Below are 27570 nucleotides of genomic sequence, written 5' to 3'. Positions count from 1 at the left end.
AGTGGATGAAAATCTTAATGATTCCTTTATACCTTCACTAAATTTAAACTTACAAGTGGACATTTTACTAAATTTGGGGTGCCTACTAATTATCTAATTTACTTCTCCCATAACATAAAATTCACACATATTGTTTTGAATGTTTAAATTTATATTACAGACAAATTTGAAACAAAACAATTCAGAAAGTGAAAACATAGGGATAGTGACATCAGCAAGATGGAATAATAAAAAAATCCCTCACTTGTATATCTGCCTTCAGCATCTAAAATATGGCAGACATCCATTGGCAAAAGTGCATTATGACACATTGGGGAGCCAGGGAGAGTGCTGTGAATCCCTGCTAAACCCGAAAACCAGGAAAGGTGGATCTGAGAAAGCAGGGCCTCACCTAGAGGGCAAACATGAGAACCCTGTTCTTGGCTACAGACCAGAAATTGGCATACCAAATGTGGTCTGAGAATTCTGAAGCTACTCTTCATCTCCAACTCTTCCCAGCCACAGTATGGGAGTGGCCCTGCCCATCCAAAGAGCTGAGGTAGGATGCCCATTCATGGCCATAAAGGCAGCCTGCAGACTTTGGTCCTTACTGTGGTCTCTGAAGCAGTTCTGTGTCTCAATATCAGCCCTCTTAGCCACAGTCCTTGGCTAGTCTTGCCCACCAAGGGACACACACAGTGACCTGAGGATACCCTCCCACATACTCAGTGGGAGTCACACTCATGGATCCATAACCTGGTATCAGGCCCACCCTATGCAGACCTAACTGCAAATACCTGCCCTACAGATCAAAGTCATGAAGGCAATTCAGTCTGCCCCCAAATAAGACAGGATTTACAACCACCCAAGCCCCTGGTAACAAGCTCACCAAAGCTAGACCCCACTACAGACCTGCAGCTGCCTTGTGATCAAGCTACAACTCCTGTCCATTGCAAACACAGAAGGGGTCCCATCAGCTTAGGGAACCAACAAGAAAAGATCTTTACCTGCTGAAAACAGTTTATAAAAATTGCAGATACCAAGGCAAGGCCATATTCTGCCTACTTTCAGTGCTTCTATTTTACCATAATACTGGAAGTTCTAGGCACAACAATTTGCCAGGAAGATAAAACAACAAGCAGATTGAAAAGAAGTAAAAAAGTCACCATAGATCTAGACATAATCTTATACATAGAGAAACATGAATGTTATACCAATACACTGTTTAAATAAATGACCTCAGTAAATTAGCACAATAAGAAATTAACCTAGAAACATGAGTTGTGCTTCCATACCCTAACAACGATCTGATAAAAAAGAAAGAAAACAATCTTATCTATAATAGCATCAAAATAATAAATGTCTTAGGCATAAAACCAAAAAGATGAAAGATCTTTATGCTGAAAAAAAAATAAAATTGATGAAAAAGACACAAAGAAACATACAAACATACCATGTTTATGTATTGAAAGAATTAATATTAAAGTACCATATCATCCAAACCAACCTATAGGCTTAATGTGATTTCTATAAAAATTCCAATGGCATTTTTCACAATAAAAACAAGAACTATTCAAAATTTATGAACCTAGAAGAGACTTCAGGTAGTCAAAGTAATGTTGAGGAAGAAAAACAAAGCTGGGGACAGCATGCTTTCAGATGTTAAACTATTTTTCAAGAATATGGTTACAAAAACAGGATGCTAAGTGTATTAAAAACAGACACAAGAACCAATGGAATTAAAGAGAAAGTCTAGAAATAAACCCAAGCATATAAGGTCAACGAATCTTTGACAAGACAAGAATACACAACACAGAAATTATGATCTTTTTAATACTGGATGCTAGAAAAACTGGATACCCACCAGCAAAAGAATGAAATTACACCATTTTTCTAACATCATACCTAAAAAGTTACTCACAATAAAATAAATACAAATGAAATACATGAGTCCTTAAAAATCATAAAAGAAAACGTATGAAATATCTTCCTGATATTGGTCTTGGTAATGATTTTTTGGAATGTGACACAGAAAGTACAGCAAGAAAAGCAACATTAAATAAGTTAGACTGCATCAAACCAAAAAGCTTCTACACAACAAAGAAAACAATAACGAAAGTTACAAGATAGAAGAAAACATTTGCAAACCATATATCTGATAAAAGCTTAATACCCATGACATATTAATATAAGAAACTCACACAAATTAAAGACAAAACCAATAATGATAATAACACAATTGAAAAATAGGGAAAACACAAAATACACAAAGTACACAAAAATGGCCAACACTTATATAAAATGATGTTCAACATCACCAATCATCAGGCAAATGCAAATTAAAACACTGATATTACCTCACACCTCTTAGGATAATTGATATCAAAAAGAAGAGAGATAACAAATGTTCACAAGGGCATGAAGAAAAAGAAATACAGTAAACTGTTATTGAGTTGTAAATTGGTAGTCATTATGAAAACCATTATGAAGGCTTTTTAAAAATTTTTTAAAAAAATAGAACCATAAAATCCAGCAATCCTACATCTCTGTGTATAACCAAAGAAATAAAGTCATAATCTCAAAGAAATATCTGCACCCCTACATAATTACAGCATGATTCACAATTGCCAAGATATGAAAACAACCTAAATGTCTGTGGACGCTGAATGGATAAAGGAAATACAGTATATATACACAATACCATATTGTTCACCCATAAAAAAATAAAATCCTGCCACTTACACAACATGATAAACCTGGAGGACATTATGCTAAGTGAAATAAACTAGGTACACAAAGGCAAATACTTCATGTTCTCACTTATATGGGAACTCTAAAAAGGTTGAACCCATAGAAACAGTGAGCACGAAGGCTGTTGCCAGAGGCTGGAGGTGGAAAAAATTGGAAATGTTGTCCAAAGGGTACAGACTTTCAGTTATAAGATGAGTAAGTTTTGAGGATTTAATATATAGCTTCATGCCAATAGATAATAATATTATTTTGTTCTCTAAAATTTGCTAAGACAGTAGACCTTAAGTGTTCTCATTGAAACAAAATAAGGCCATGTGAGGTGATAGATGTGTTCATCAACTTGATTATATTATTCATTTCACAATTTATACATATCAAATCATTACACTACATACAAATAAATATTTATAAAAATCAGTATGTAATGTGTGTGTATGTGTGTGTGTGTATATATATATACAGGGAGAGGGGGAGAGAGAGAGAAAGAGAGAGAAAGAGGCCGTCTGGAAAGTATCCAGCGTTTGTTACTATAACAAGAATGGTTATATGGCTGGACATTTTCCAGACAACTCTCTCTCTCTCTCTCTCTCTCTCTCACACACACACACACACACACACACACACAAATTGTATATATATGAATGATACAGTCAGGGTAAGCTTCATAGGAAACAAGAGAAACTTATAAAATGAACTATTAAAAATATACGGTCACAACTAGGAGTTTTATATATGTTCAGCAATGTACTATAAGCCCTAAAAACATAGTATATTTAAGAAATTTAGGAAGTGAGTAGGTACAATCAACTATATTACAGGTGAGGAATATGAAAATATATAATTTAAGTTATAAATCTCAGTTCACACTAAAAAATTGTGGAGTAAAATAATGTTAGTTTTTTTTATATTTAGAGAGAGTCATATTGTTCTGATGAAATTACTGAGTATACACTTCTGCAAAATAACAATGGAAACCTCCATATGATAGGAAATCATAAAGTAGAAAATGTACACTTGTCTCTGATTTTCCCGGGATTTCTGAAGCAAATATCAATATCACCACTACCGACATATTTCAGACATGATGCTAAAAGGGAACATAAAAATGGTTTAAAACAGAGTTCCTCAAAAATATGCACAGATATCTTCCTGCGCCCAAAAGCAAAGGAAGAGCACTCAGATCATGCAGTCCCTTATGAGCCATGAACTTTGGCTCTCTCTGCAACATTGAAGAAAGATCATTGAGTAGAAATAGAGTCCTTAGAGAATTTTAGAGCATGGGACAGAAGATGCCCCTACATGAGAGTAAGAGAAAGAAATCCAGGCTTTTCAGAAACCATTTCCACTGGAACAGAGTTTCCCAAACCATATTTTAAGGTCTGGCTTCTTCCGAGACCTTTGGGACTCTCATCTGCTTGCTTCATTCATTCCCACCTACCTGGGTGTTTGGCTACTCTCTCAGGTCTGTTTACATTCCAGGGCTTTTGCCTTTGCTCCAGACAAATGATAAGATCTGGCTTAGAGGCAGCAAGACCTATTTTATTAAAAAAAAAAAAAAAGTAATATAACTCTTGCTAGGATTCTCCAATTACCAATCTGGTACTGTGCTCAGTAGAGTGGACAAAACTTTACAGAAGTTTCTAGAAAATTAAATTCAAAATACTGTTTCTTGACGGAACCACTAGGACATTTAGGAGGCATTTTAAATTTATGGGTCCTTAGCTCCAATATCCAGTACTACTGAATCAAACACTGGTGGTAAAATTGGATTTTAAGGTCTGGGCAACAATGTTTTAAGCCACCAAATTGAATTGTCACTAATCTAGAGTGAAGAATACAGATCAGTTCAAGAAAGGGCAGTTTCATGTCAAGATGACATCCTGAAGATTGTCTTTGCTATACCAATGAACCCCGAAGATTTCCTTGGAAGCAGGGATCTAAAACTCATTCCTACAAAGCAGAAACTCCAGAAAACATTCCACAAAGGAAGGACATAAAATCTTTAGTGTGGAATAGAAATTCTGTATTGAAGTTATCCTCACCCAGGGAGACCAGGTTTCTGTAGTTCTCTAACATCACGTCCCTATACAAATTCCGTTGAGCAGGGTCCAGGCATGCCCACTCTTCTCGTGAGAACTCTATAACCACATCCCTGAATGTCAACAGGCCCTGGAAAAAAATGCATATTTATCAAGTAGCCATGTAGCTATTCTTATAGCTATTACCAAGCAGCTATTCTTAATTTGACTAAATGTGAAATGGGAGAGTGAAGAGAACTGGCTCTGACATGCATGAGTAACTATAATTATCTAATATTATTAATTACCTAATATTAATAATACTATGTAATGTATTCTCTAACTTGGAAGACAGAGGATGGCAAAAAGATCAACAAAACAAGTGTAGATACTGTACTTTTCTGTATGATAACGTATAAAATTAAGGGCATTGACACAGGCATATTTTTGAGTGGTCTATATGTATCATACACAATAAGCTTTTTAAAATTTTTATTAATTTTTTCAAGTTTTTTGACATATACTTGGTAAATAAAAATTGTGTATATTTATAATTTACAACATATTGTTTTGATATATATTGAAATGATTACCACAATAAAGCTATTAACATATCCATCATTTTATATACTTACCTTTGTGTGAGAGTTGAGAACACTTGAATCTACACTTAGCAAAAGTCAAGTGCACAATACATTACTATAAGCTTTACATGTTTCTCATATGAAAAAGTGATTAGGAGTTACGACGATACTTCTACAATTTTAATGTGTAGTACAGAGAACTGGAGATCCTGTTAAAATGCAGATTCTCACTCAGGAGATCTGGAGTGGGACCTGAGTTTCTGCATTTGTAACAAACTTGTCAGCAATGCAACCTCTTCTAGCCCAAAAAGAATATTTTGTCAAACATCCAGTAAGTGGAAGAGTCTGAATTTTATCCTAGTTTGTCTGACAAATAAACAAAGATGAGAAGCTTCATTTCCCAAATTAAGCTATAAGCAAACAGAAACTAAGAGGAAAGGGAAACTTCCAGATTAAATGTGATGATTTATGTACATCAGCCAGTAAAATTCCCCAAGATACATATTAATGATAAATAAGAAAAATAATTAACTTTATAATGGAGGACTCTGTCAGAGATCACTCAGCTAATTTCTCACTCTCGCTCAGGCTGGTATCAAACTCCTGACCTCAACAAATCCTCTTGCCTTGGCCTCCCTAAGTGCTAGGATTACAGGCTTGCACCACCATGCCCAGCCATCAGTGTGCATTTTTAAATTGTATTTGGCATAGAGATGATGGGGCATCAAGATAGAACCTCAAAAGCACATATTTTCCTTCTTCACTGATATCTGAGTCCCCAACCCTATACTTAGAAATCTTGGGTATCTGCACTTTCCCATGTTGATCTGAAAAAGGAAACACTTTCAACACTGCAGGTCATAATTTCATGGTGAGAAATGTTCTTAGTATGTAAAAAGCCTGGATGGAGAGAATGGAGAGAAGGCTCTGGTATGTAGAAAATAAGGATTTTAAAGAGTCCCCCTGGGCTGGGCGCAGTGGCTCATGTCTGTAATCCTAGCACTCTGGGAGGCCAAGGCGGGAGAATCACTCGAGGTCAGGAGTTCGAGACCAGCCTGAGCAAGAGCAAAACCCCGTCTCTACTAAAAATATAGAAAGAAATTAACTGGACAACTAAAAATATATATAGAAAAAATTAGCCGGGCATGGTGGCACACGCCTGTAGTCCCAGCTACTCGGGAGGCTGAGGCAGTAGGATTGCTTGAGCCCAAGAGTTTGAGGTTGTTGTGAACTAGGCTGACGCCATGGCACTCTAGCCCGAGCAACAGAGCAAGACTCTGTCTCAAAAAATAAAAATAAAAAAAAATAAAAATAAAAAAAAGAGCCCCCTGAAAATCCTAAGAAGGGAAAAAAAATAATGTTGTGAGGCAGAAGCCTCAGAATTAGAGAAAAAAGAGTTTGCAAGCCCTAATTACATGGCATTCTAGGAGTAAAAGTGGACACAGCCCCTGACCTGGGAGGCTCTTACCTGAGAACCAGCCATTTCTTCCTCTTCCTGCTTCTCTAGGATTCCTTCCCTGGTGAGATTATCTGGACAAATCACAGGTGCATCTTGAGAATACGCATTTTAAGGCATCAGAAAAACCTCTTTATTTGCTACCATGATAGCTACAGGCAAAAGAAACATGAAGTACAGAAAAGGCCACACTCATCTGTACTTTGTCATAGTAGAGATTCAGGAACAATTGAGCTCCTACATAAAGATGAAAATGTGAGTTTCTCCTTTCCTGGCCTCAGGTGCCCTCCCCTGCCATAGGCACCAGCATTTCAGCTGCAGCAATGGGAATATGGGCCATATTGACCCACCCCCACCAAACCCAATGAGAACAGGCACTGGGACCTCCCTTTGGGGAAAAAGGCTAGAATTAACAGATCTGGAAGCCCACATGCTTGACCCTGGCCTAACCTTAGAATCACCTGAGGCACTTCATTAAAACCACATGATGCTCCCACCCACCCAGACCAATGAACAGAAGCTGCAGGGAGGGCACAGGTGATGGTATGTCTTCAAACTGGTCATGGGGTTATAACTGGAAGCCTGGGCTAAGAGCCACTTTGCTGAGCATTGCCTCTCAAACTTCAATGTGCATAGAAAGCATTTGGTATCCAGGCACCAGCCTCATTAATATGATTCTACAGGTGTAAAAGGAGTCCATGGATTGGCTTCATAAGCAAGCTCCCTGTGAATGCTGACGTTGCTTCCCCAGACCTGATATCTGTAGCACTCAGCTAGAGACAGCAGGCACAGTACAGAGTCCCCTACACTTGACACTCTTATCACAACATAAATACTTCTGGTCAAAGAGAAGACCACAAATCACCATCATGAAACAACATTTTCTGCTGGCCCTATAAAGATTACAGAGGCTGGAAAGGCAACTATATCTGAGGAAGTCATTTGGAAAACAACACGTGCACATGCATTAATGCAATTTTCATTGATGATGTACTTCGTGCTCGCAAGTATGCTACAGTGCACTGTGCTGGGAACCTCAAATTGTGGGAGTTAATCCATATAATACCCTGGGAGTCAGGTACTAATTGTCCCATAATTCATACCAGGATCTAGATGTTGGGCACAGATTTTTAATTTTTGTTTCTTTGTCACTGATGAAATAAAAACTATACAAAGTAAAAGATATAAATGGATGGGAGATACATGGAAAGGAACCATGGAAAAGTAATATGGAGGGATTTTCATTGTTGTGTTTATATTTACTTTTTTGTAACCTATGGAACCTCTACCGGATCTGATGGAATGGAAAACAAGTTGGTGGTTTAAATGTCTCTAGAAGCACAGATTTTTAAAAAAAAAAGACAAAAATTAAGGCAGCAAAATATCCAATCCTTTGCAGCCATTTATCCACTTTTGGCTTTAGGGAAATTATGAGTTCCAGCTCTGGAGAGATGGCAGGAGCAGCCACCCAAACTCTGATCTCCTCTCATCAGTTCTGTGAGGGGAGAGTCCAGGGTGGGGACAGAGCTGGACAAGGCTTAGAAGAGCGTGGATCTGGGCATGGCTGTGGCAGGGAGCACACCTAAGGCTCTGATCTCTATGTTGCTGGTTTTTTGATTTTTTTTTTTGTCTTTTCTAGACTTGGTCAACATAAATTCTACTTCCAGAGTTTGTATGTTTTTAATTATTTAAGGTACACTCTTGTCTATTTCATAACATAACAAGTAATTTAACATAGAGCATCAGAATTTTCTAGGACAATTACATCAAATGCTAAATATTTATTCCAAACACAGTAAAACAATAAAAATAACAACAACAATTCTTCTTTCCATGTATGGTGACATCGGAAGTCAGAAAAACAACATCGGAAAGTGGTTTAAATGGAGTCAAATTTCCCTGTATATCTCCACTTCTTCGTACTGACTACATGCTGCTGAATTCAATGATTTAGCAATTTGCTCTAGACTGAAAGTGTCCAGACAGTAGAAACCATGGCTGCTTCATCACTGTTTTTCTCATGGTCACTTGAAATTTATGAAGCCAGTTGGTTATCTATCAGTATAAGTCTCTAAACCTTTTTTTTCTTCATTCACGTACCAATGAAAGGGGATTTTCAATCTCTGTGAAGATGAGAATAAAATATCAAAGAAGAAATAGGACAAGACTTAAAATGATCACGGTTAAAGACATAATTGATGAACAAATTTGGTCATTATATTTTTTTCACAGTTAACCAAAATTTTTTATTATCTCTTATTAATACTTCATGAAAATCTTGTTTAAAAGAGAAAACCAAAATGGTGACAGCTTGTCTCTTTAATAAAATTAGCTGGGCATGGTTGCATACACCTGTAATCCCAGCTACTCCAGAGGCTGAACTGGGAGGATTGTTTGAGCCCAGGAATTTGAGGTTGCAGTGAGCTGTGATCATGCCACTGCACTCCAACCTGGGTGACAGAGTGAGACCCCGCAGAAGAAAAGAAAAGAAAAAGAAAAGAAAGAAAGAATTCACAAAGTATTAGTATGCAACTAACAGTTAAAATTGCATATTTCAACGAGGTGTGGTGGCTTACACCTATAATGCTACACATTTTGGAGGCTGAGGCTGGAGGATTGCTTGAGCGCAGGAGTTTGAGACCAGCCTGGACAACAGAGCCAGACTCTGTCTCTACAAAATAATAATAATAATAATTAATCAGGCATGATGGCATGTACCTGTCACCCTAGCCACTCAGGAGGCTGAGCCTGGAGGATCACTTGAGCCTAGGAGTTTGAGGTTGCAGTGAGCAATGATTATGCCACTGTTCAGGTGACAGAAAGAACACCTGTTTCAAAAATACTGCTTATTTCTGAGGACTTCACTACGAATTAAGATTACAAAGAGTTAAAAATCTCACTAACATATGGAAACTAAACCTAGAGATAAGGAGAGAAAAAATTCTACATACCAAATGTATAAAGAAAATAACATGTGTTTTGTGGTGAAAATAGTTATTAAAAAAAAGACATAAAGATGTTGTTTTTTTCTAAAAAAGTAAGCTTGCCTAGTTTACAGTTTATTTAAAAGTTGCATTAATTAAAAGGATAAAAGAAAAATGAGATAAAATGAATACAGAAGACTGGAGAAAGAGAATGGGAAAAATTCACAAGAGGTGGAAATCTTATCTTGTGTGGTGAGAGCCGATTGAGGTTCAGTAAATCTGTTTATAAAGTTTTATTTAAAAATAGTACATTAATATGAGGATAAAATTTGGTTTTATCTTTTAAACAAGATTTTCATGAAGTACCAATAACAGACAATAAAAGGCTTTGGTTCACCTTCGAGTAAACTGACAAAAATAAAATGACCAAATTTGTTCATCAATTGTGTCTTTAACCATGATCATTTTAAGTCTTGTCCTATTTCTTCTCTGAGATTTTATTCTCATCTTCACAGAGACTGAAAAATCCCCTTTCACTGGTAAAATAATTTCTCTATTTGTAAACTATGGCCAATTTTTTAGCATTTCCATTCTGTGCATCACTCTCAGTTTTCTGGATTGGTGGAATATACAAATAGAGTAATAGAAAATCAACTAAAAAAGTTTACAGAAACTTTTAACATTCCCTGGCCTAAGGCTCTTCTGTTAGTACTGTTTATCTTATGTTTTACCCTCCTTGAGAAACATCAGCTTTCTCCCTTTAAAATAATAGCATGAAGGTCCATGCACCTGGATGAAATAGCCTGCAACTAGCTCTCTTTAAAGGCGATATGCTTCATTATTGCCAAGGTCTTATAAAGCTTCTCACTAAAAATTTTAAATTAAAGATTTTTTGAACTGAGTGCTCCCTGGTGATACAAATATCAAAGATTATGGCCTTCAACATGGGTAATTTCTTTATTGGAAACACGAACAAATAAAAGATTTCAACCAACACTGACAGAATCATATCTGGTATTGTTGAACAATCCCTGTGCTGGTGAATTAAAGAGCAATGTCTCTTCAGACATTTTGTCAGTCCTCTAACTATAGACAGCTCTGAAGAAGTGCAACACTCCACTAGTTCCCACAAAATTTTCTCTCAATCTATTTTAGATGGAGATTCTATTGGGGAAAAAAGGCTAAGCATCTTCCTAGGCAAAAAGAAGATAGCCCCATGCCTTTCTTTGGGAAGATACTTTTGCCTTAGTGGGTGTCACTTCTCATCAATACATGATTAGAAATCTTTCTATAACCTTAGAAAAAATTGCTAATGCAACTATAGTTACCATCACAGCTCAACAAAAAGCTATTGATTCACTGGCTTAGGATGTACTAGGCAATCACACTGCTTTAGATAATATATTACCTGAGCAAGGAGGTGCATGTGTGGTGGCAAACACCTTTTATTGTCTATACATAAATAGTTACCATGAAGTAGAATTTCATCTAGAAAAAATTAGGAAAGAAATCACCTGGCTACAAGTCTCTAAAAAAGAACCTGGATTGAATTTTTGTCATGATGCTTTTTAGGTGGCTCCCTAATGGAATAGGTGTTTTGTTATTGTTCTGGCATACAAGTTCGTTTTTATGCTTATATATATTATATGTGTAGTATTCAACTTATTAATGCTATGTATTATTCTTTTACTTCTTCCAAGAAAAGTAAAATCATAGTATTGCAAGGGCTAGAAAAATTAACACAAGCAACAGTAGTTATGAAAATCAATGACTTGACTGAAGTCTCATTTTTACCACTCTGTGAGACAATCCCAATTTGGCTTTTGAGTGCTCTTAAAATTCCTCACTAAAATGTTTCCTCTTCCCCTTGGCTCAGTGTCAGACAGGATTATATGAGAATGAGATCCCTGGCAACAAGGAACATCTTGACAGTCAGACTTTGATCAATGCTGTTAAAAAGAAAGATTGTGATCAAAAAGGAGAAATTAGAAAAAATAAAGTTGTATTTGAGCAATGCAAGCCTCCTTTAAATTATCAGGCCCAGAGAGGCACAATGATAGGGCAGCAGTTATGTCCCACTCCCCTTGATCCTTGAACTAAGAAATCACACCACAAATCTGCCATGTGGACTCCAAGCTGACACCACAAATAGTGATAAGGTAACTAACAATGTCACATGCTAAACACCATAACTCATACCTTACAGCTCAACAATGTACAGCCAGTCACTAATCAATGTTATTTCTGTGAGGAAAATTTCTGACAAACAACTTCATATTGGCTTACTTCTTGCCTCCCTTTCAGCCTTTAAAAATCTAATTATGACAAAGACCAAACAGAATTCAGACCCAAGGTTACTTTGGTCTGAGTTTTCCGGGCAACAATTCTCACGCTGGCTCAAGTAAATTCTTTAAAATTGTATTTTGTGCCTCAGTTTCTTCCATTATGTCAATGAATTTAGACAGTGTGAACATTTGGGGACAAAAACAAGAATGACACTGTTAACAGCAACAAAAAATAAATTTGAAACAACTCAAGTTTCATTAGCAGTAGAGTGGGTAAGTTAATTGGGTGATCTACAGTCTCATTGATTCTGCTAGGGTCCTGGCAGCTGTGGCACTTCCCCAAGGCTGTGTGCAGCAGCCACATGTCTGGCCTGTACAGAAGCAGGGCCACGTTCAGGGGCAACAGGGTGCAGGGGGTGGCAGTGCCCAGGAGCCAGGTGGCATGAGGCTGGACCTGGGCAGCCACCCTGACTGCGCCAGCAGCCTAGCCATGGTGCACTGTGAGGTACTACAGCTGGTGCCAGACCCAAGAGGGAGCCACCAGATTTTTTAAGTTTAGGGCACAGTCCCATAACACTGCCAAGACTGCAGATACCAGTGGCAAGCCCTGGGTCCCATCTATACTTCTGAGCAACTGCCTATAAATCAGGGGCTTCCATATGCCTCCTCAAGTTCAATAATTTGAAAGAATCACTCACAGAACTCAGCAAAACATTTTACTTGCTGTTTTATTACAAAGGAAAATACCCAGGACTAGCCAAGTGAAAGAGATGTATAGGACAAGGAAATGTGGTGGGGGAAGGTGGGATGAATGTCCTGGTAAATAGGTCTGAGTAAAGAAATCCCACATCTTTTATGTTCTGCAAGAGCAGCCAATGGCATACAAAGATCCTTCCCATTATGACAGATGATGGTTTTTTTCACTTATCACATAGCCAAACAGACTCTAAAAATTTTCATTTTTACCTTGTCAACAATTTGCTGAAAACTTTTATTTTCAGTGATGAGAACAAAATACTGTTTACCAAACTTTCCTTCAGTTTCTCTCCTCCCTGGCTGCTGTACTTTGGCCCGCCCTCAGCCTCAGCCAACATATACAAGCCCTCTTTATGCCCCTCCCAAGAACAGGCTGACTTCAGGGTGAAATATTCTCTGACCTAGGATCTGATTTTAACATACTCCATCCTGCTCTTCCTCCTTGCCTTCTTTTTAATCTTCTTTGTTCTTCCCTATGAAAAAAAAGCCCCTGTCTGCCTAAACTTTGAGATGTTGGCAGATCATATAGTTGGTGCTTTTACCAATTCGCAAAACTTCTTTATAATAAGGTTACATTTAACTTAAATTAAAATTCACTTTATTATATAATGTCTAAAAACAGCCCAAGAAAAAAACAATTACACCCTCAGAAAGCGCATCACACCCCTGCTTCCATCCCAACCCTGACCACACATGCCTGAGAATCCCCAGGTTCCTAGGGCTCTGTAGCTTCTCTCAGTATAAAGGGCTCCTTTCTTGGTTGTTGTAAACAGACTGGGGCACCTGGAGGGGAGGCTCCCCAGGAAGAAGTATCTGGGCCTTCAGTGGTCTCCTTTTGCTAGATCAGCATTGACCTTTGCTTGAAGTCTCTGAGCCCAGGTCTCTGCTGTCCAGTTAAGGTTTTTTACACAGTTTTAAATAAGAGCCAGTGTTTGAAGAATCCAGCAAAATCACTCAAACTCAGTGTTTATATTTACAGAAGGGAAGAAAATTATAGGGCACTTACATTTCACATCTCAATAGGAAAACCAAAAATTATCCTTTTCAAACAGTAAACACATCATTTAATTATTTCCATTACAACAAACATTTAGCAAACAACGAATTATATATGCACACTTCTAGTAATTCCAAGTTCTGTCACAAAAAATTTAGCCATTAACTCTGACATCCAGATCACAGGAAATAGAACAGAATTGTCCACTGTTAAAAATTCCCCACCCTGAATAACAGAGAAACTGATGTTTTGGTGAGTATTTACAATTCACCAATTTATCTGCCATAATTTCTTCTGGAAATGAATTCACTTTTCTGAAGCCATCATGGTAAAGACATTTTTCCTATTTCTTCTCCCCGGTAGCATTACCAAAGCTAAGCCCTGAGATTCTGTTTGAAATCACCTCAAAACAGAGCAGACCACAAAACCTTACAACACTTACTCTGGGGAAGAAAAACAGTAAATAAGAATCATTAACAAATGGAACAAACAACTAGATTTTTTCCCTGAAAGTCACCCCTTTATTGCCTCATTGGAAATATATTATCTTTCAGGTTTCACTGATAAAATATATTTTCCAGTTAATGAACAATCTTAAGATGACAAGTCCAGGGACGGGTGGTGCTGACTGCAGTACAGACATGTTGTGACTCCAGTGTCAAGTCAGACCGTCCTATCACTTGGGAAACCCTCCCACCCCCATCCTCCTCATTGAAGGACGCAGTAACCACCATTCTAGGAGACCCTGCTCTGCCTCTGTGTGCCTAAAGTGGAATTTGCTTTGCAGGTTCTTGCACTGCCTCACTTGGGTGGGTTTTCCTTGTCCTTTGAGACAGTTTTTTTTTTTCCCCCTTCCTTCAAAAGTCTGAAAGAATCCAGAGGGCAGCAGTCACTTCTGCCCTTTCCCCTCAATACCAGCATCCTATTAGGTGAGCACCAGTGTGTCTACATGGAATGGAAGCTCGGGTTGGGGAAAGAAAACCTTAATGTCCCACGGGGTTAGCTTTTCAGATGAAAGGGACAACAGGAGACTCCTCTCAGCACCAGGGCACACAGCTGTTCCCCCCAAGAAGTTCCACCCCCACACCTCAGGCTGTCCTCTGGGAGGAGATAAACCAGGGCTGACATTCACTAGACACTCCAGGAGACATGACGGCTATGAGCCTTTGGGTCATCCCCAGACAGTCGTAAAACCAGCATCAGGAAAAGACAGAAGGATGGCTGAGGACACATCACCCTATAAAGTTTCCAAGGGGTAACTTCAACATAAAGGTAGTCTAGTAAGGTGTGTGTGCCTAGGGAAGATAAAAGGAAGAGAATCACAAAGATTTTTTTTATAGGGGAGCATTAGGTGATTATTCTCTGCTTTCCTCTCATGTGAGATGTTCAGAAACAGAACACAAATATCTTAAAAAGAGATCATCACCACTCTGTGAAAAAATAATCAACAATTAAAATACTGTCTTTTAAAAATAAAAAAAGGAAAAATAGTTGTTAATGTTATAAAGTGGAAAGCAGTAATAGGCATTTGGGAGTGTGAGGAAGGCACTCAAAATTTAGGATTTTCAACAGACCCCTAGGACAGGAAGACTGGGCAAACTTGATCTGAGTCTAGGACTTGAGAACCTGCTTGCCGTACCTTTGGAAAATGCAGGGAAAACCATTCCTCCTGAGAGGTGTTAAAATAATTAAATAGAGAGAAATTAAACAGAAGTGGCTCTAGTGTCCTGGGTTTCTACCTAAGGAAACACAATTCTAACTCCAATGCATTTCCTCTAAATTAGAACTTAGAGGAGAACAAAACGCAAGTTTAACCAATCACAAACTGCCAGTAAAGCTGAGTACATAACCAGAAAACAGCCACCTGGGTAGTCCACATAAGGCCAGTACATCGCTGTATCCAATCAATTACTGACTGTAGTTTGCTACCTCATAAAAAGCCTCTCCTTCAAGCCCTTCCAGGGTCCCAAAACCACAAACCATGGTTGAGGGCTTCTAGATTCACAAATTGCTATTTGCTCATTTTTAAGTTTTCACACTCCCTCAGATTAATTTTTAATAGGAGAAAGGAGGTATGGGGACCTCACGGACTTCAACGCCTCCGAGGCATAAACCCCGCACACCGAGTGGAGATTCTCCCCTGAAGACTGTCCCATCTCCCCGCACAATCTGGGGGAGACGCTGGGCTGTGGGCGCAGAGCTGCACAGAGAGGGATGCCAGATGCGGCCAAAGTAAACGTGAAGGGACAGTACGGGATGCCCAGGGTTCCAGTTGCCCACCCTGCCCCACCCTGTGGCCAGAGGGACCTGAGGGCTGAGGCGTGCCAGTGGCCAACTTCAGTCTCCAGACTTCCGAGCTGACGCGGGGAGGCCCGGGTTCACCACAGCCGCTTCCGGTGGCTCCGACCAGCCCCCTCCCCTCGCACAAGACATCCCACCGGCACACTCACCATTTCCCAGCTTCTGGGGTGTCCCAGTGTGCTCTCTATGGATCTCCCAGTACCTGCAAGTCATAGGGTGACTGAGACCGTGGCAGAGACACGGAGACAGTCCTGGAGACGGAACAGTGGAGAGGGTACCTCCGCTCCTCGCCCCGCGCAGGAAACAAAGGCCGCGCCAGATTCCGGAAGCCGCCTCCTTCTTTCTGGCTGTGTACCTGATTGGACAGTCCTCACCTCAGCACCCCTGATTGGATAAGGCTCTAGGTCCCACCCCTCTGGCCATGAGTGACAGAAAACACGATCCGACTAGGGCTGACTCAGGCCAGAATAACAGGTTTCTCCCTGTAGCTCTTCAGTTAGGCCGTTGCCCCTGGTCTGGGACATGCTCTGCCCCGGGGGACATTTGTATTTAACATTGAATATTAATTATATTCTTATGAATTTTATATATATTATATATACACACATACAGTAAATATATACGTTATTCACAAATGGAAATAACATAATAACAATTAAGTTACACTTTGAGATTTTCTAACCTTCTTGGCCTCTGGTCTTTTGAGGAGGAGCCTGAGCCTTGAAAATGGAGGCACTCCTCTAAGGCAGCAATGCCCAATAGAAATAATATGTGAGGTACGTGTGTCATTTAAAATTTTCTAGTAGCCACATTAAAAAAAAGAAACAAGTAAAATTGATTGTAATAGTTTATTTAACCCAATATATCCAAAATATTGTTTTTATATTTGATCAATATAAAATTATTAATGAAGTTTTTTTTGGGGGGGGATACTGTTTTTTGGTACTGTTCCTTTGAAACTCATTTCATGTTTTAAGTATTTAGCACATCTCAGTCCAGACCAGCCAGATTCCAGGTGATCAGTAGCCCCACATGGCCAGTGGCTGCCACACTGAAGTGCAACTCTGAGGGCTCTGACTCCTGTGACCTCAGAGAGGTGAAGGGCCTGAACCATGCTTTTTTGTCAGAGGAAAGGTAACACCCTGTCCCTAGTATCATCTCTCTTCAGGCCCAAGAGTGGGAGAGATGGTGCCCCAAAAGAGAACAGGGGCTGTAAGCAGGAAGTGTCCACAGGTAGAACACTGCTTTTCACCTGCTGCTTGGAGGGGACCTATCCCTCTTCCAAAAATCATACACTGAACAAAGGATGATGGGGCCCCAAGATGAGCGAACCCCAAGATTGTGGTCACAGAACTCTGCAAATACATTACAAAACATGGAATACACATTTAAAACATGATTTCTGTTATGCGGAATGTTAGTGTTAAGATGTAGGATTTCCAAAGGTGACTGAAATCTGATAGTACATCTATGGCCTCCAGGGATTAGTGGCCCCCACATATCAACCCAGTGGCCAGGACTTGAGCCTCCAGCAAGGGCAGTGGTGGGCACAGCACCAGCTCCTTCTCCTGTGGCCTGTACAAAGCGGCAGAGAGCTCAGGGCTGGCCTAGGGAACAAGGGACATGGAGCCCATGAGCAGTGGGTGGTAAGGGCCCAGGTGCTCTCTACTCTGTGCCTGAGCATCACTTCAGCAGATGGGCTTGGGTCTGGCACATCACACAGGGGATAACCTGATGGTCTGGTGACTGTAGAGCATGTGCTCATAGGCCAGAGGCCATTCCATATTAACTTACAGAAGACACACAGCTCTAACTTATGGATAGTTAGGAAAATGTAATGGTGTCATTAGGTAAGAATGACATTCTTAGTAACACCCACAGAGATAATCTTGCACAAAGATTTTTGGCAACACCACTGTCCATACTTGCAGGAACATTTAGAGTGCTCTCTTCCTAATTCTAATGCTACACTGTCTTCTACTCATTCACCTGAATTTGTCCCATCCAGATCTGATGATGATCCTCGAAATCCATCACCACAATGTGCAGGAAGATGATTGCCTTTCTTTCTTATGGAATGGGGCTGATGTGCAGTATGCTAGGCATTTTTATTGAAATGTTTATATGCTTTGTATAAATACTGTGATAGAAATACAAACATCTTACACAATAGTAGAGATAATTATTTAATAAAAACCTGTCACAAATAGTACCAATCAAAAAGCTTCAAAATTTTTATTTTCTCATCATTTTCAATGATCAGCTCCAGCTATCCTAGTGGCTTTTTTTTTTTTTTTTTTTTGAGACAGAGTCTCACTCTGTTGCCCGGGCTAGAGTGAGTGCCGTGGCGTCAGCCTAGCTCACAGCAACCTCAAACTCCTGGGCTTAAGCGATCCTACTGCCTTAGCCTCCCGAGTAGCTGGGACTACAGGCATGCGCCACCATGCCTGGCTAATTATTTTTTGTATATATATATTTTAGTTGTCCATATAATTTCTTTCTATTTTTAGTAGAGACGGGGGTCTCACTCTTGCTCAGGCTGGTCTCGAACTCCTGACCTCGAGCGATCCACCCGCCTCGGCCTCCCAGAGTGCTAGGATTACAGGCGTGAGCCACCGCGCCCGGCCCCTAGTGGCATTTTAAAGCAAATATAACAGACCACATTATTTAGTTTGTAGGTGTTTCATTGTCTATTTCTAATGAATCAAAAAATCTAATGCAACTACTGCTACCATATCTAACTAAATTTACTATTTTCTTTAGATCAAATAAAAACTCATTTTCAGTAATGTTTGTGATTACAATTCTAGGGGCCTGCAACCACCAAAGATTTTGTATAACCCATCTTAATTTTTACATACAATATTTAGCTAGGGACTCCAAAATTGAATATATTCATTGGAAATTAAAGGCCATAGAATATGATTACTGATTAAAATGTCAAATGAATAGACATATGTTCCAAAGCATTTTATTCAGAAAAAAACCACAAAATAATAATAAAAAAAAAGATTCAGTGCTGAAAAGAATGTATTAATGTAAAGTGTAGATAAAAACTTTGCTCAGTTTTCAGAGCAAGAGGAAAAGAATGCAGTGTCTAACAAAAATTTTGGCTCCATTTGACATGGCATTTGAGTAAAAACCAAAAAGAAGGAGCTAGAAAAAGAGAGAGAGAGAGAGAGAGTCACTTATGGAGTGAGACCCCTTCAGAAAGATCAGCCTCAAATTTGAAAATATTGGAAGAAGCAGATGATATTCTAGGAATTGATAGCCAACGTCCTCTTACCATATGGTAAAGGACATTTAAGATAGACAACCCAGGCCGGGCGCGGTGGCTCACGCCTGTAATCCTAGCACTCTGGGAGGCCGAGGTGGGCGGATCGTTTGAGCTCAGGAGTTCGAGACCAGCCTGAGCAAGAGCGAGACCCCATCTCTACTAAAAATAGAAACAAATTATATGGACAGCTAAAAATATATATAGAAAAAATTAGCCGGGCATGGTGGTGCATGCCTGTAGTCCCAGCCACTCGGGAGGCTGAGACAGGAGGATCGCTTGAGCTCAGGAGTTTGAGGTTGCTGTGAGCTAGGCTGACGCCACGGCACTCACTCTAGCCTGGGCAACAGAGTGAGACTCTGTCTCAAAAAAAAAAAAAAAAAAAAAAAAAGATAGACAACCCAAAATAAGTGACTCAGGCAAAGGTCTCAATCAATGGAGGTTTATTAAGCCAAAGTTTTAGGATGTGCCCAGGAAAAACACAAGCCACAGAAAAACCTGTGGCTATTTTTGTGATGAGGAATTTGGGAACTTCAGTATTTAAGAGGAATAAAAGATACAGAAAGAAAAGAAAGAGGAGGGTGCTCAGCAGTGAGGCAAGATGGCTACATTCTGTGAGGTTCAGGAAAATCTACATTTTTACATAAGATAAGGTGAGTGTTAGAAGAGAAAGGGGGAGGGAAGGAAGCATCAATTATGTGTTTGATCTTGTCTTGTCTGTTCTTCACCTGGGAAGATAAACTCATAATTCATTATTAATGTGGAATTGAACAGATTTCACTTTTAGGAGCTAGACAGCTTACAGACGCAGAGTTGCAATGTGCATGTCCTTGCTTATGAGAGACCAGCAAACTTCCTTATGAATGATCTGGGGGGGCAGTCCTTCACAGGGGCCTGAGGCCTTTACCTGCCCTTTTTGCATAAGGAGCTGGGGAGTGTGGTCCTGAAATTTCTATTTTTATTTACAGGTTGATTAGAAAGAGAAGACCCTACCTAATGGAGGAAACTATGAAAAGAAAGTGTTAGAAAAAAATGTGACTCATCATTTTGATCAGATCTCAGAACAGAATGTACAAAGAATATTTAACACTTAGACCTTGTCATGAGGCTGAGCCTTGCACTAAAGGGAGTCACTTATGTCACACTGAACCCCAGGAACTGTAGGATTAAAAGTGTGCCAGCTGGCCTACACATGACCAGATAACCACATTTGTCTCTCTCATGTGAAGTAGAGTTATTGCCTCTTCCTCTGTCTCATATTATGGGGACACCAAGTTTACCTCAATTACATTGATGAAAATGTTTCTCAGACTTGGGCTAATGGCATTAATAAGTGGGAAGTAAAGAAAATTTAGAGAAGAGAAACCAGCAGGAGCCCCATGAGGAGGCTGATGCAGGCATCACCATGGAGGATAGGGTGGCCCAGACCAGGGTGGACCCAGTGGAAGTAGTGAGAAGTGGTCACATGCTGTGTATATCTGAAATACTTGCTGTTAAGTTTGGTGTAGAATGTGAGGTGAAGATAATAGTCCAGGATTAATCAAGTTTTTTTGGTCTGTGCAAGTAAAAAACTATGAACTGGTTGGTCTGGGCTAGAGGAAGATTTAGGCATCACTCATATTAAATATCTTTGAAAGTCAATTTGTATAAGAAACAAATGTAGTATTGGAAGACTCAATATTTGTAAAATGTAATTAAGGTTAAATGAGGTCATAATGTTGGTTTCCTAATTCAACAGGACCAGTTCTTATGATCCTATGAGAAGAAGAAGAGACACAAACACGTGTGCACAGATAAAGGCCATGTAAAGAGGCAGCAAGAAGGGTCCATCTAAAGGCCAAGGAGAGAGGACTCAGGAGAAACCAAACCTGCAGACACCTCATGTTGAACTTTCTGCTTCCAGCTTTGAGAAAATAAATTTCTGTTGTTTAGGCCACCCAGTCTATGGTATTGTTTTATGGAAACCCTAGTAGACAGAAAACAAAGGCTAAGCCTACATGTTTTCAAGATTTAATATAAATCTAAATTAACCAAGATGGTATGATATTGGTATAAAGATAAGCAAATTGGCAAATGAAACCTAATAGAGAATCTACAAATAAACCTGTACATATATGGGCACCTGATTTTTTTTTTTTTTTTTTTGAGACAGAGTCTCACTCTGTTGCCCAGGCTACAGTGAGTGCCGTGGCGTTAGCCTAGCTCACAGCAACCTCAAACTCCTGAGCTCAAGCGATCCTCCTGTCTCAGCCTCCCGAGTAGCTGGGACTACAGGCATGCACCACCATGCCCGGCTAATTTTTTCTATATATATATTTTTAGCTGTCCATATAATTTGTTTCTATTTTTAGTAGAGATGGGGTCTCGCTCTTGCTCAGGCTGGTCTCGAACTCCTGAGCTCAAACGATCCGCCCACCTCGGCCTCCCAGAGTGCGACACCTGATTTTTGACAAAGGTGAAAAGGCAAATAATTTGAGGACGGATTGGATTTTCAACACATGGTACTGGAACAACTAGATAATCATTTGCAAATAAAATGAACTTGAATCCATACCACACACCACATAGAGAAATGAACTCAAAATGCATTAGATATAAATGTAGAACCTAAAAATATAAAATATCTAGAAGGTAGTTATTTTTAATATCCTCAAACTAGATATAATCTAAATGTCCACTAACAGGTAAATGGATACAATGTATTATATTTATGTAATGTAACACAACTCAGTAGTAAACAGAAATCAACTTTTAAAGCATGAAAAAACACAGATTAATGTCAAAATACTATTGATAAGTGAAAGAAACAAGACCAAAAAGAGTATATACTATATAATACTTCCATTTTGTAAAATTCTTTTAAAAGACAAACTAATCTGTAACAATAAAAAGCAGGTCAGTGATTGTCAGGGCAGGACAGTGAGGGAGGACTGAGAGGTGGAGATTATGAGGGACATTAGAAAACTCTGGAAGGTGATGGATATAGTTATTGTCTTGATCGTAGTGATGGTTGTTTTCATAGGTGCTTACATATCAAATTGTGTCAAACTTATTAGATTATACATTTTAAATTTGTACAATTGACTGTATGTCAACTATACCACAAGAAAAAATGGAAGAAAAACCATATGTGGATGTATCTTCTCTGCATATAATGTCCATAATTAATAAAAAAACTGAAACTAATTGGTACAACAAGCACAATGTTCTGTATTGATTCTAAAAGCTAGAAAAAAGTCATCAAATAATATGTACTTAAGATTCCCAAGATGTCCTCTTTGGCTCTGACAAAAATTTATGCTACAGACCGTGTCCAACAGCTATGAAGTAGTCCTGAGACCTAGACTGCTACCTGTTGTTAGGCTTAACATCAACTTCATCAGAGTCACCTTCAAAACGATTGCATCAGCATCGCATAGGGGCCACCCTGTAAACAAGACAGTAACAGAAGCAGAACATCATTCAGTTCCTGAGAAGAGGCTACTACTTCCTAGCCCACGGCAGATTAGCCTCCAAGATAGAGTTACTTCTCCCTCCACAGAGCTGCCTCCCCAGTGCTATAGAGCCCTTAGGGCTCAGAGGAACACAACGGAAACTCTTATTCAGGAAATCTGGGTCCTGTCAGTTCTCAAATAAAAGGAAATTAAACTTACACACTGCCCCATTGTTTTCTAATTTATCCTTTCTTCTTTTCCCTCTCCACAGAAAAAGCTCCAGAATTTTTTTTTTTTTTTTTTTTTTTTTTTTTTTTTTTTTTGAGACAGAGTCTCGCTTTGTTGCCCGGGCTAGAGTGAGTGCCGTGGCGTCAGTCTAGCTCACAGCAACCTCAAACTCCTGGGCTTAAGTGATCCTACTGCCTCAGCCTCCCGAGTAGCTGGGACTACAGGCATGCGCCACCATGCCCGGCTAATTTTTTTTTGTATATATATATTTTAGTTGTCCATATAATTTCTTTCTATTTTTAGTAGAGACGGGGTCTCACTCTTGCTCAGGCTGGTCTCGAACTCCTGACCTCGAGCGATCCACCCGCCTCGGCCTCCCAGAGTGCTAGGATTACAGGCGTGAGCCACCGCGCCCGGCCCAAAGCTCCAGAATTTTTAAAAAACCTTCTAAAAATGCACAATGCACTAAGCAGGATCTAGTCATTAAGGTAAACTGGAGGCTGGGAGATGGGGGCAAGTGTTTGGAGGCAGAGAAAGGACACTCAGCTGCCTCTCTGGGTAGGGGCACAGGAGGCTGAGGTTGAGGAGGTGTCAGGGACAGGCCTTGCATGGGCACCTGAGAGCAGGTGCTCACTACCACTACCACTCTGACGGCACAGGGCATCATCCCTGTCCTGGGCATATTCCTCCCTGAGCTATTAATGCTGGATGGCACATGGAGCATCATGTGGGTGTGAGTGAGCCTGGGGCAAGCAGGTCAGAAACCAGGACCCTGAGGTTTGGGAGGAGAGAGCCCTGGACTGAGCTGCACTGGGCCCCCAGCTCCACTGCTCACCAGCCTGGGACTGGGTTGAGGGGCCTCAGTTCTCTGCTACTTGAGGCATCATTGCCAGAAATTTAATATGCCCTGCCAATTCCTTTTTTCTTTTTTCCATTATTATCCAGCTCCATGTTCTCCACAACCAGGCTCCACTGCTGGTGCCACAGCTGTGGGTGGACGCTCAGGTGGGAGGACTGAACCACAGGCACTGCCCCAGCCCCTACCACCACCTCCTCCCAAGGACAAAGACCCTGCCCCTGCAACCAGGCCCACCTAGATACCCTGATGTGATGCTACTAATGCTCTCCATGGAACTCCTGTAGTTCTTCAGCCAGGAGATGACGGGAGTGGGGTTGCTGGTGACAGGGCAGCAGAAGCAAATGGTGTGGGTGGCAGCATGGCTAGCAGCTTCTTGTCCAACCACTGGGGCTGAGTCCAGTCAGGGCCCTGCCAGCAGATGTGCACATGAAGGTGATAACAGGTAGAAGCAGAAGCCCATCTGACCTAACATCCCCTTCCAAAGCTGCCCCTGCCCACCCCCATTCTGTTTCCCCTCTTCTGTAGGAAGAATGTTGGCCTTTCAAAGACCCCTGCTGGGGCTGGATCAAGCTCACAGAAGCCTCAACACCATATCCCCCCCACCTCCCCGTCCCGCAGGGGGAGGACCAGGACCCAGCAGGCTGCCCAGCTGGGTGGATGAGACAGGAGAGGCCTTGGGAGGACTTTAGCAGGGGAGAACCCAGCTACCTGCAGAGCCAGGAGCCTCACAGGCAGAATCTGAGACATACGCCGCCCTCTGCAGAGCTCAGGGCCTGGTGGGTATGAGGATGACATTCTGGAGATCCCACCTCCTCCCCATCCAGGTTTCCAGAGCTGACACAACCACTCCCTCACGGCCCAACTGGTTTTTCTCCTTCCTGGGGGCTGTGGTGGGGGCTGCCTTCCTGCTGGACTTTTGGGGAGGCTGGACTGTCACCTCCCAGGAAACAAGTACTGGAGACTCAGGAGAGAGGATGGGAGCTCCCCCTCCCCATGGTGACCTTGATGACAGCCACCCATAGGGACACACTCATCTCTCAGGGGAGGATGCCGAGGCACAGGTGGGAGCAGCGTGGACAGATGCTGAGAAAAGGCACTTCTTAGAGCTCTGAGCTGCCTCCCAGGCCTCCTGGGAGAGCCCAAAGAGAGGGACAGAGAGAGTCTAGCAGACTGTGGCAGGAGCTGTTTCCCAGGACTGGGAGATCACAAGGGCTCAACACTGCCCACTGCCAGATGGTGCCTTCTGGAAGGCAAATCCCCAGTGACACTCACAGCCAGACCCCATACAGGGCAGGAACATTGAACACTTGCCTGGGGCCACCAGGAGGGCAGGGGCAAGCAGAAACCCACAGAAAGGGCATCAGAGTGTGTGGTTGAGGCAGGGCCAAGGGGGCAGCTGAGCTGGAACAGTTCCATCCTCCCCTGGGGGCTGCTCCCCTGGTTCCCCCAGCTGCACCTCCCTGGCTGGTTCTTCCCCATCCCCTTGCCTGCTCACTCCAGAGGGCACAGGGGCTCAGTCTACACACCATCGGTCCCCAAGTTGTAACTGTCCCCCCAGTATATCCCATGATGACCCTAATATGCATGAACACATCTCTCAGCTCCTCCAAAACCAGAAGCCCCACCTCCCTGGCTGGCTCCCCCATGGCTGGGCAAAGTCCACCTGCCACTGTCACAGGCCAAACCCCCAGGCATTGTCCCCTGGCTGCTCTCTCACACCCACAGTCCATCTGCCAGAAAAGGAGCTGCCAGCTCCCCTTTACAGTCCCACAGCTACTTACCCTCCCACTGGGCTGGGGCAGTCACCTGCTGGTGTCCTTAACCCCTTGGTCCATCTGTCTCACAGAAGCCACCTGAGCCCTCGTGCCCTGTTGTACTCACCTGTGGTGGCCATCACATCCAGGGCCATCACAAAGTCCCCACAGGCCAGCCCTGGCCTCCTCACTGTTCCTGGGACACCCAGAGTTCTGTGCCTCAGTCTCCCCATCTGCAGCACGGGGTGGCCCCAGCCTGCCACCCAGAGTCCAGGCCCAGACATCCAGAGACATCTCAACCTCTCAATGGCACAGATCTTCCTCTGCCCTGAGGGTATACTATGTGATCCCAGGGAGGTCACCCCCCAGGCCTTGGTGGCTGTTAAGGGCAGAGTGTGGTGGGTGGGAAGCAGGCCCCACCCCAGCCATCCCTGAGTGGCTGGAATCTGGTCTCACCTGTGTCTTTGGCCTTGTTCTCCCATCTCCCTCACCTCCTAAGGATGAAGACCAGCAATGCAGGAGAGGGTGCAAGTGAAGGGAAAATGTCCCTTTCCCCCCTTTGGGTCCCATAGCATCTGCTCCCACCAACATTCCACCCCCACGCCCACCCCAACAAGGTGCTGACCCCAACCAGGTGCCTCATGCCAAGAACAGCTCACTGGGGCAGCCCAAGGAGTGCTGCGTCCTAGAGGGGTCTTACTGGCCTGGGAAGCATTTCCCAATCACAGAGCCTTTCTGATTTTGCCATTTAATACTGTCCCTGTGCCTCAGTTTCCCCTACTGTGGCACAAGGCAAAAATCCCAGCCTGAAGGCCCGGGGGCCCAGAAAGCCCACAACACCAGGTTAAATAGCTGCAGCATGTGAGAGTAGGGGGGAGAAAGACATTCCCTGCACTGGGTCTCTTTCCTGGGGACTGATGTCCCTCAGGCCATGGCAAGGCTAGGGTACTGGGGAGGACCACGTGTCCTGCCTGGGGAACTTTGCTTCCAGTTCTGGGTCACTAGAGTTGAGGCACAGGGGTGGGATGGAGGAGGAGCAATACCCCATCGTAAGGGCCTTGGGTCAACCCCAGAGAACAAGCAGCAAATTCAGACTTGTGTCTGAAGCTGGCCACCCCAAGGGATTTGGGTTTTGGGGTGAGATGAGGGCCTGGGGTTAGGGAACAAAGCATTCTGGTTTTCGACAAGCATGAAATTCTTTGCAGCTCTCTGGGGTACAGGATGTGTAGTCAGATATGAGGTTTCAAAGAGCCCAAGAAGAGACGGGCACCAGGAAGGGCCCCTGAAGCCAAGGGCGAAAGTCCAGCAGCCTTCCTGCCTCCCCACCTGTTGCCCCACTTGGAGACTTTCCTCGGTTTCTTAACCAACTCAGAAGAAGAAAAAAAGAGAGAGGGGGAGAGATATCTGGAGGCCAGGCAGGCAGAGGGCTTATGGGATTATCAGTCTAATTATTGATACAACCCTGACATTATAGGGCCTCTCAGACAGGTGAGGAAACTGAGGTTCCAGGAAGGCACCCAGAGCCAGGGCGGGCAGCCGGCAGCCTGGAGCCCCGGAGGCCCGGGCAGACCCCCCAACCGCACCAGAGGCGGCTCCACTCCCCGCTCATTCCCGCGTAAATCTCTCAGGCCGGCGTGGCCGCCCGCCCTCCCCCAGCCCCCTCGCTCACCTGCCATGGCCTCCCAGCGCGCCGCTGCCAGGTGGAGATGGAGGTGCCTGCGGCCCCTCCCCCAGGCTGGGAGCTTGCTGTCCCCAGGGAGCGGGCTCCTGGCAACTGCCCTCCAGGCCACTCTTCTCTGCTTGGCGGCCTGGAGCCTGGCAGTGCGCGTGCCTGAGGGTGGCACCCGGAGCGCTCGCCTGGTTTGGCTGGGGCGTAGGGGCAGCACCTCGGGGACCGCGGCGCCTGTGCAGTGTGAGCCCAGCAGACCCTCCCCTCCCCTGGCCCCACGGCCCCTCCCAGAAGAACTTCC

At 42.3% G+C, this 27570-nt stretch overlaps 1 long non-coding RNA gene and 1 pseudogene across 1 annotated transcript; both read right to left on the bottom strand.

The window, feature by feature from the left end:
- LOC138382422 (zinc finger protein 724-like) overlaps positions 1 to 16264 on the bottom strand; it is a 29853-nt pseudogene extending 13589 nt beyond the window's left edge.
- Positions 16265 to 22501: 6237 nt separating this feature from the next.
- Positions 22502 to 27347, bottom strand: LOC138382564 (uncharacterized). Its single transcript, XR_011233460.1, has 3 exons — positions 27270 to 27347; positions 24081 to 24254; positions 22502 to 22752 (listed from the first exon to the last, which is right to left on the bottom strand). It is a non-coding gene; the product is annotated as an uncharacterized lncRNA (long non-coding RNA).
- Positions 27348 to 27570: the final 223 nt, after the last annotated feature.

The sequence above is a fragment of the Eulemur rufifrons genome, chromosome 4, assembly GCF_041146395.1.
Source record: "Eulemur rufifrons isolate Redbay chromosome 4, OSU_ERuf_1, whole genome shotgun sequence".
Taxonomy (NCBI): Eukaryota; Metazoa; Chordata; class Mammalia; order Primates; family Lemuridae; genus Eulemur; species Eulemur rufifrons.
The sequence above is the reverse complement of the archived record's forward strand: the minus strand, read 5'-3'. Positions and strand labels throughout refer to the sequence as shown.